The sequence below is a fragment of the Nyctereutes procyonoides genome, unplaced genomic scaffold, assembly GCF_905146905.1.
Source record: "Nyctereutes procyonoides isolate TBG_1078 unplaced genomic scaffold, NYPRO_anot_genome, whole genome shotgun sequence".
Classification (NCBI taxonomy): Eukaryota; Metazoa; Chordata; class Mammalia; order Carnivora; family Canidae; genus Nyctereutes; species Nyctereutes procyonoides.
In genome coordinates this window covers 7,748,818-7,757,829 of record NW_026575145.1, presented here as the reverse complement: position 1 = coordinate 7,757,829, position 9,012 = coordinate 7,748,818, and the positions used below count along the sequence as shown (strand labels likewise).

Below are 9,012 nucleotides of genomic sequence, written 5' to 3'. Positions count from 1 at the left end.
TGTAAATAAGCTCCCAAGGAAAGAATCCTCTTTGGGAAAACAACATAGAGCCGTGATTTCCAAATATTAGTATGCTTGTGTCACCTGGACAGTTTTGAAATTTTTCAGTTTTTAGGACTCCACTTTAAGATGCTTTATTTTCATAGGTGGAGAGAAGAAGCAGGAAAATAAATTTTAATCAGTATATTGGCAGATCTGATTTAGGTGGTCTGGTAATGGAGAATCATTTATGCAGAATCTAAGAATAGAAGGTCTGATACAAATATTTTTGAGGAAGACTTTGATTATTAGTCTGTGTTTGCTCCTGGGAGGGAGACATCTAATGTCTAAGCCACCACATCTCATTGTACTCCAGTGGGTCTGATAATAATCTACAACCCCAGCTAGGAAATCTTTCCTGTTGCCAGAACTTTAGAACAGACAATAGTTAGATCTGTCCATCATACGTCAATATACTAGCAGGTTTTTCATGGGTCTCCCAGACTATCTCATCTCCTCTGAGATAGAGGGGCTGAAGGATAGTGGTGCTGTCCAGTTTGGCCAAAGCACAGAGGCAAACAACTCAGCTGTCCAGCACCTGCCTCTGAATGGCTGACAGAACTTTCAAGTTAACAGTTCAAGTGCACTGAAAGCAGAATGTGAAAATTAGTTTTTCCTGCTCATAATCAAGTAGCCTTGCCTATATGTAATACTATCCTGGATATATATTTTAACAGTAATCCTGGTTGAAATGGTAGTATTGAATTTGATTATGTTACAAGCTTCTTGCTTCTTACCTAAAATAATTTTATTTCTAATAAATGGAATTTTATTTTTGAAAGAAATGAATAATTTAAAAAATATATATAAGCTTTGCACACAATGAAAATGCTTTGCATCTACATTTGATTATTCACATTTGTGCTTCATTTACTTAATCATGATTCACTGACCAAAAGAACCTTTAGTGACCATACCAGAACCTCTCATCAAGCTTCCAGTTTATAGACCATAATTGCTCCAAAATGTCTCTGTACATCTTTAATATAAAAAATGTGTTTTGCAAATATAAGAAAATTTTGTTAATATGGACACATATTTTAGAAATTATTATAATTTGGCTAGTTTTCTGTCAAAAACGTAGAATGAAAAGTGGCATTTATTACGTAAATTTATTGTTTTTTAAAGCGATAGAGTTTTAGGCAAACAAATCTGAAAACAGTATAAACTTAGACTGTTAGATGTATCAGGGGCCTCTGCAGACCCCTGACCTCTCCGGCTTCTATTCTCTGACCTCAGGCAGCATGGGACAACTCCCCCACACCGTGAGCTGGTTCACCCATCCATCCCTGATGTTGAGCTCTGGTGTACCTGCTCACCCCGCAGCCATCCCCCCCCCCCGGCCATCGTACCTCCCTCGGGGAAGCAGGAGCTGCAGCCATATGACTGCACCCTGAAGACACAGGCAGAATCCAAGGTAGAGAAGGAGGCCAAGAAGCCAACCATCAAGAAGCCCCTCAACGCCTTCATGCTGTATATGAAGGAGATGAGAGCCAAGGTCATTGCAGAGTGCACACTCAAGGAGAGTGCTGCTATCAACCAGATCCTGGGCGGTAGGGTGAGGCCAGGGGCAGGTGGGCTGGTAGGGTGGGGGGGTCCCTGGCCAGCTTCACCCCATTGGTGCCTGTTGACTCCCCGATGCCCCCCATCTATCCCTTCTTCCCCACAAAAAAGAAGAAAAAAAATTAATTGATTAATCAATGATTAGCTTTTTTTTTTTTCCAGTTTAAAATATCGGGATGCCTAGATGGCTCAGTGGTTGAGCGTCTGCCTTCCGCACAGGGTGTGATCCCGGAGTCCCGGGATCAAATCCCACTTGGGCTTCCTGCCTGGAACCTGCTTCTCCGTGTGCCTGTCTCTGTCTCTCTCTGTGTGTCTCTCATGAATAAATAAATAAAATCTTTAAAAATATATTACTTATAGCATATTCTAGGCAATGTTTTGAAGAAAAGCTAGTTTTCAAAAGTGTTTGCTGTTCTAAAGAAGTGAGAAGTATTTTATCTAAGAGGTTCCGATGGTGGTATTGTATCCTCAGCACCAGTAGAGTACAGAAAACCCTGCTCTATGTTTCTGAATTTTCAGGCTAGATTTTCTCCATTCATTTTTAAATAATTTCAAATTCACAGAAAATTTGCAAAAAAAGTGCAAACACCACTCATATACCCTGCATTAAATTTATACAAGGTAGGATTTTGTTCTTTTGTCTCCAAATGCTTAGCATAAGTATTTTAACACCAAGGACATTTGTTTACTGCACATGTAATTATTTTAATTATTATTCCTAGTCCACTATGGTGGATGAAGTTTGGTCATCCGGTCAAATTATTATCTACCAGATTTTCCCCTATAAAATTAGCTTTCCTTCCTTCATAAGTGATATGTGGCAATAATTTTTTAGACAACTTTTCATTTACCCAGTAATCTTGGTCTCTGTTGATAAATCTTACCTGAATTACTACTATGATATTCATGAAATGTTAATTTTCTCAATCTATTATTCCATGCTTATGATTTAATGTTCTATTGTTTCTTTTCCTTTTCTCTGATTTTTTATATCTGCCCATCATTTATCTTTCAGCTATCTATATCTATTTTTATAGGTACTGACTAGTGGATTAGTAATTTATTCAATGGATCAAAATTTAATATTTTTGTTATTCATTTTGATGTTCAAATCATGCTGGATTGGACAGTATTAATAGAGCCTTCTGCACTATTCCCGTGTTCCTTTTACATGATCCCATCACTTTTTTTTCAGGATTTCCTAACTTTTGATTCAAGACTTTTAAGGCTCAGAATATATATATTTCTTGCTCTAGCACTGGCATCACTAATCTTTACAAGATTCCAAGGAGACTTGGGTTAACTATATTGGTAAACAATATTTTACAAATACATATCTGGATCTGGGTTGTGGCTGTTTCTACTTGGTTGTTATTGCTCCTGTGCCCTGGTGGGTGGACAAAGAGAAAGTACAATGTCATCAGTTCAGCCCGATATGTGGGGATACTTCTAATTCTAATCCAATGCAGTTTTCTATGTACTTCTCAAGTCCATGTCTTACATCATTCCTCCTTCAAGGGGAACCAGAGTTCCAACACCTTCTCAAAATTGGCTCATTTGCTCTTCTACCAAATAGTTTCAGAATGGCTGTATAAGTAAATATTATACATTTTTAAATTTTCCTTGTTTTTAACCAAAATGCCACTATATATGTGATTGTAAAAATAAATATATATTCAGTTGTACTTCTTTTAAAAGTAATAAATCCTAGAAATCCATCCATTTCATTTCATGGAGATCTTCCTTACTATTTTTACAGATATATAAATTATATAGTGAAAACAGAGTGCTTTCAAATGATTTCTTAGTTTTGGAGCTTAAGTTCTTGTCACTCATTTCCCATTAAAATTATCATTGTCATGGATATCTTTGTATATATATTCTTTTGTACAATTGAAGACATATCTTTAGAATAAATACCTAGAAAGGAAATACCTCAGTTAAAGAATAAATGCATATGTGATTTTATACTTTGTTAGATACTTTCAAATGCTCTTGGTTAAAAGTTGAATTTGCAAGTCTCCTATTATGAGTAAAGATGAATAACTTTTCATAGGGCCATTTTTACAGTTTTCTTTTTTAATGAATAGATTATTCATGTCCTTTACCCAAGTCCATTTTCCCTAAAATTTTTACTTTATACTTTTCCTCTATTTTAAAGATTCTTTTTATATTGGGGATGTCGGCCTTACATTGGCATTATTTATTTATGTATCTTTCACCATGCAAATATTTTATTTACTTATATTTCATTTAATTAAACTAAGTCAGCCTATTCCCATACTCAGTTTATAGAGTAATTAATCCTAGTTTGCTTCCAGGATTTGTATGGCTTTAATATTAACATTTAGATTTGTGATCCATATTGAAATTTTCTTGTGTATAACTGAATTTTGTTAACTTTTCCTGTATTAATTTCCATTTCCTGAGGCATCTTTTTTGAAGTCCATTTTTGCCTATTGATGTGAGATGCCACCTTTATCATATGATAAGCCTCATTATGAACTTAAATATTTTTGAATTTTCTTTTTTTTTATAATTTTTTTTTTATTTATTTATGATAGTCATACAGAGAGAGAGAGGGGGGCAGAGACACAGGCAGAGGGAGAAGCAGGCTCCATGCACCGGGAGCCCGACGTGGGATTCGATCCCGGGTGTCCAGGATCGCGCCCTGGGCCAAAGGCAGGCGCCAAACCACTGCGCCACCCAGGGATCCCTATTTTTGAATTTTCAATTTTATTTTATTAGTATTTCTTTTTATCCACGTGCTACTACCACACTGTATTAATCAGAAAATTCTTTAGTGTGATTTAATATTTATATGTAATATTTTGCTTTTGAATATTTCATAATTTATTTTTAGTTTTCATTCTATTAGATGTGCATTTATTTTATTTCCAATTTCTAGCCATTGCTTTGATATCCCAGTTGATATTCCATATGATGACTGGGGCACATGAATTTATGTTGGGTATAAATCTAATTTATTCAGTCACAAAGGGTTTACTCTTCTAGTTAGTCTTTCAGATAAATTTAATAAGTATTCCATGTTTTCCTGATATGATGTAATCTATCCTTGTGAGGATACCTGCTGTGCACCTAAACACCTCTCTGGAGTTATTATGTACTATATCAATCCATTTATTTCATTCAGGTTATAATTTTCTCCTTTTGATGAATATTGATACTGTATGTATCCTACAATATTTGCATGGCTAGATTTGTGATGCAGGTCATATTTTTTCTTCCTTTGATAATCACACATAAATATTGTTCCTGACATTGGTTTGTAGGAGGGATGGAAAGGAAGATGTCTAAAGCAGAAATTTTGGTAAAACATGAATTAAGTTATTTCTTTAATGCTTCAAAGGGACTCTAGAGTAGCAAAGTGAAGAAAAAAAATTATCAAAATATAATTCCAAATCAAGAACCAGCATGCCTGTATCATAGAATCTTAGAAATTTGCTTTACAGTCTCTAGGAGTGTCCAAATTTATTGCTCTTCTATTAGGAGCAAGGCATCCAACATATGTTCTGAAGAGTAATAAGCACCCTACCTGAAAATCCTAGTTATAGCATTTCTGAAACTGTAAGCAAATACCAGAATCATCCAATTGGTTGGCATACCTGCATATGTAAGCCAGTAGGGTGCCCAAAGGTACTAGCTGGTGCCTGTTGCTCCCAGCTTTTGGATAGAATTTACTAGACCTTAAAAAAAATAAAAAACAAAAAATAATAAAAAAATTAAAAAAAATAAAAAAATAAAAAAAGAATTTACTAGAACTATATTGACTATTAGTTAAATTTAAAATTGTATGTAACTCACTATATAATGAAGATGTTTATACATTTTCTTCCACTAATGTATTAGCAAATAAAAAGCCCTTTGAGAATTAATGACAAAAATGCATTTGAATACACTGATCATGCATTCTCATATTTCAGATATTTACAAAAGATCAAACTCAATTGTCTCATCACTATTACCAATTAAAAATTTCATGGAGTCCATAAATTTTGATTATCAGTTTTGTAATCATTTTTAGAAAACAAAAACTAAACTAAAATTATAAAAAGCATTGGCTAATACAATTCACTCATGGAGGATAATGTCTGCTGTCTTTAATTTCCAATTGAGAACAGAAAATCTGAAGAAATCTTGAGTCATTGCCTATATTAAGCAGCAGTAAATAGAAAATAATCAGTGTAATCCAGTGAATGATACCATGTGTTTTATTTTTTAAAATGTCCATATTTTTTCAGTTTTATTGATATATAATTACACATAATGTTGTATAACTTTAAGGTGTACAACATATGATTTGATATATGTATGTATGATGAAATGAATACATAAATGTTTAGTTTACCACTACCTCCGATGGTTACAATTTTTCTCCTAGTGATGAGAACTTTTAAGGTTTACTCTCTTAGCAAATGCCAAATATACAATACAGTATTGTTAACTATAGTCATCAAGTTGTAAATTATATCTTAGCACTTATTTACCTTGTAACTGGAAATGTGTACCTCTAGATTACCTTCACCCAGTTTCCATACCCTCTCACCCTTCACTCCTGCCATTCACAAATCTGATTTTCATAATTATGATTATTACTACTTTTTAGTTTTCACATATAAATGAGATCATATGGTATTTGTCTTTGACTTATTTCACTTAGCATAATGCCTTCAAGGTCCATTCATGTTGTTGCAAATGACAGGATTTCCTTCTTTATATGACTGAATAGTATCATATTGTGCATACATACCACTTTTTCTTTATCCGTTTTATCTGCGGTGGACACTTAGGTTGTTTCTGTGTCTTGGCTATTGTAACTAATGATGCAGTGAAGATGGAGGCATAGCTATCACTTCAGAATAGTAAATTCATTTTCTTTGAATATATATATATATATATACCAGAAATGAAATTGCTACATTGCATGGTAGTTCTCTATTTTTAATTTTTTAAAGGAAATTCCATACTGTTTTTCATAGTGGTATATTAAATTACATTTTACCAACAATGCACAAGGATTCCTTTTCCCTATATGCTTGTCAGAATTTGTTTCTTTTGTCTTCTTTGATGACTACCATTCTAACAGATGTGAGGTTTGTTTTTTTTTTTAAGGTTTTTATTTCCTCTTTGAACTCATTTTGTTCATGCATTGTTATTCTAATTTCATTTAGTTGTCTCTGTGTTTTTGTAGTTCACTAAACTTATTTAAAACTATTTTTTCTGAATCATTTGTCAGATGGTTCATAGATACCATTGTCTTTAAGGTAAGTTATTGGAGCTTTATTACTTTCCTTTGATGATGTCATGTTCACCTGTTTTTTTTTTTTTTTCATGATCCTTGGTTCTTCATGTTGGTGACTGCATATTTGAGTAAGCAGTCTCTTCTTTCAGACTTTACAAGTTTACTTTGGCAAACAGTCCTTCACCAGTCAGCTCAGGTTGTGGTTTTGGACTGATCAACTGGTAGCATTCTTGAGCAAGTGTCAAAGGCAAGTGTCAGAGCTCTGAGGTTGAGAGGGTTGCTGCTGGCTGGGAACAGTTGACTAGGACATCCAGGTTGGTTCCTTACCAAAGTTTGGCTGTAAGATGAGCGTTATGGCTGCTGGATTCTCTGGTCAGGCTTCCTAGTCAGGCCAAATAGCATACTATACTCAACAATAAGTGGGGCTGTGAATTAGCTTCCCTTGGCAGGGTAGCAGAATGGATCCTAAGGTTGGTACAGCTTGTTCTTTGGGGACCCAAACTGGCAGAATTGTATAATCAGTTCTCTGGCCAGATAGAGCTGTCAGCTGGACTCTTCAGAAGGGCAGAGCTAAGTCTGGCCTCTTTGCTCAAGTGCTGCTGGGATAAGCAGCTTTGAAAGTGCTCCAGCCAGACTTCCTGGTTAGCAGAGGCCAGAGGGATACATTCAAAAGTAAGTAGGGCTATGAATTAGTTTCCCTACCTTGTTAGGGTGATTGAATAGATCCAAGGCTAACAAGGTTCAGTGTTTAGGGTCTTAAATCAGGCACAACTGAGCACCAAATACCCTGATCAGACAGGGCTATCATCTTGGCTCTGAAGATAGACAGAACTGTGTGTTGAGATTTCTACTTGAGTGCTGCTGCGAGTAGGAGTTCAGTCAGCCAAGAACTGAGTGCTGGCTGCCATAAGCCTTGTCCCCTTTCTCCATCACATCTCTAGTAGTCAAGCCCCTCAGATTCTCCCTGCAATCCCCATTAGATATGACCTGAGTGGGCTTCCCAAGAAGGAACTCATACCACTGGGGATGCTAAATGTTCACCTCATGCTATCTTTTTCTTACTGGAGACTCTAGGCCCAGGTGGGCCCACTTGGTGCAGTGTGGTGTCAGACTGGGGATGCAATAATGCAGTCAGTCTTACCCCCTGGATCTAGGATCTTTACAATGATGTCTTGTTTATGGATACATGCTAGTTGGTCTTCTATTGAAGGGTGCTGAAGTCAGAAACAACTTATATCACTATCTTGATGATCTCACATGTTTTAAATAGGCTCCCTTCCTTGTACAAGTTAAACAACTCAGTAAATCTGTAAATTCTGTTTTCAATGCTAAATGAAGGGAAACTAATACATGCTAAGTGCTTACTATATAGCAGGCACTTTGCTAGACAATTTGTACAGTTATTCAAATGGTAACAATCACAAAATATGTGCTCTAGTTTTATGGCTTATAAAAATAAGTACAGAATTCTACCATTGGAAATTTTACAAAATAAATAATTCAAAACTCCTCTCTTGCAGAATGCCTAGAAATGCTGAATAAACCTGATGATTCTCTAAATTCCATATCTGAATTCTCAAAAAGAGAAATTCCAGAAGCCAGTAACAAAGAACAAAATAAAAACAAGAACAGTAAATAAATATTGAGCCTTGGTAGCTCTGAGGTGTTATTACCTAGTATGATATCCAAGAGTCAGTGATTTTCCATTCTCTTAATTATAGGAGAAGAAACCTTGAGCATAAGCTAGCTGGAGAATAGCAAATGAAACTTCTTGATTAAGCCATCATCCTGAAAGGGCTAAATGTTTGTTAAAAGGGTCCGCCAGACACAAGCAAAAAGATATATTTATATATTACACACTCATATATAATATAGATATATTTCCCCCAGTGGCAAAGAATGAGAACAAATCAGACCATATTGACCTAGTTTTGAGGAAGGATAAAAGAAAATCTCCCTTGAGATTTCATAACCACATATTTTCCCTCAGATGTGACTGGGATTTGAACTGAAACTCCAAGATAATGAATTAACATGAAATATTACCCTGAACAATACTAGGTCTGAGGTGATAGGAGGAAGGAAATACAAACTTATTTGTGAAGGCCAAACTCAAGGAACATTTGATTTCCATATTAGAATGAATG

The 9,012-nt window shown here is 35.2% G+C and overlaps 1 pseudogene; it reads left to right on the top strand.

Annotated features, from left to right (window-relative positions):
* Positions 1 to 1,220: 1,220 nt before the first annotated feature.
* LOC129499374 (transcription factor 7-like) lies at positions 1,221 to 8,504 on the top strand (annotated as a pseudogene).
* Positions 8,505 to 9,012: the final 508 nt, after the last annotated feature.